Source organism: Gekko japonicus, unplaced genomic scaffold (assembly GCF_001447785.1).
Source record: "Gekko japonicus isolate JY-2015 unplaced genomic scaffold, Gekko_japonicus_V1.1 scaffold393, whole genome shotgun sequence".
Classification (NCBI taxonomy): domain Eukaryota; kingdom Metazoa; phylum Chordata; class Lepidosauria; order Squamata; family Gekkonidae; genus Gekko; species Gekko japonicus.
Window position 1 is genome coordinate 830,532 of NW_015177017.1, and position 249 is coordinate 830,780.

Here is a 249-nt window from a genome sequence, read left to right on the forward strand (position 1 = left end):
AGGGAAAGACCTTTTTCTGCCTGTTGGGAAAGACCTTTTTCTGCCTGCCTGAAGCGGGCCGTCCTGAACTGGCTGGGTCAGAGGGCTGCCTTTTGGTATAAGACACACCCAGACATATAGAGGTTTTGGCAGGTATTCTAGGAGATGTTTTACAGGTTTGTATCTTTTGCGGACATGGGAGATTTGAAATTGTTAATGTCTACAGGTCACTTATTTGATTAGAGAGGGTTCCTGTAATAATAGTTCACA

At 44.2% G+C, this 249-nt stretch overlaps 1 protein-coding gene across 1 annotated transcript in view; it reads left to right on the top strand.

The window, feature by feature from the left end:
* The window catches only part of LOC107124301 (chromosome unknown open reading frame, human C11orf73), a 13,319-nt gene that overhangs the window by 11,733 nt on the left and 1,337 nt on the right, over positions 1–249 (top strand). The gene's annotated exons all lie outside the window — the stretch shown is intronic.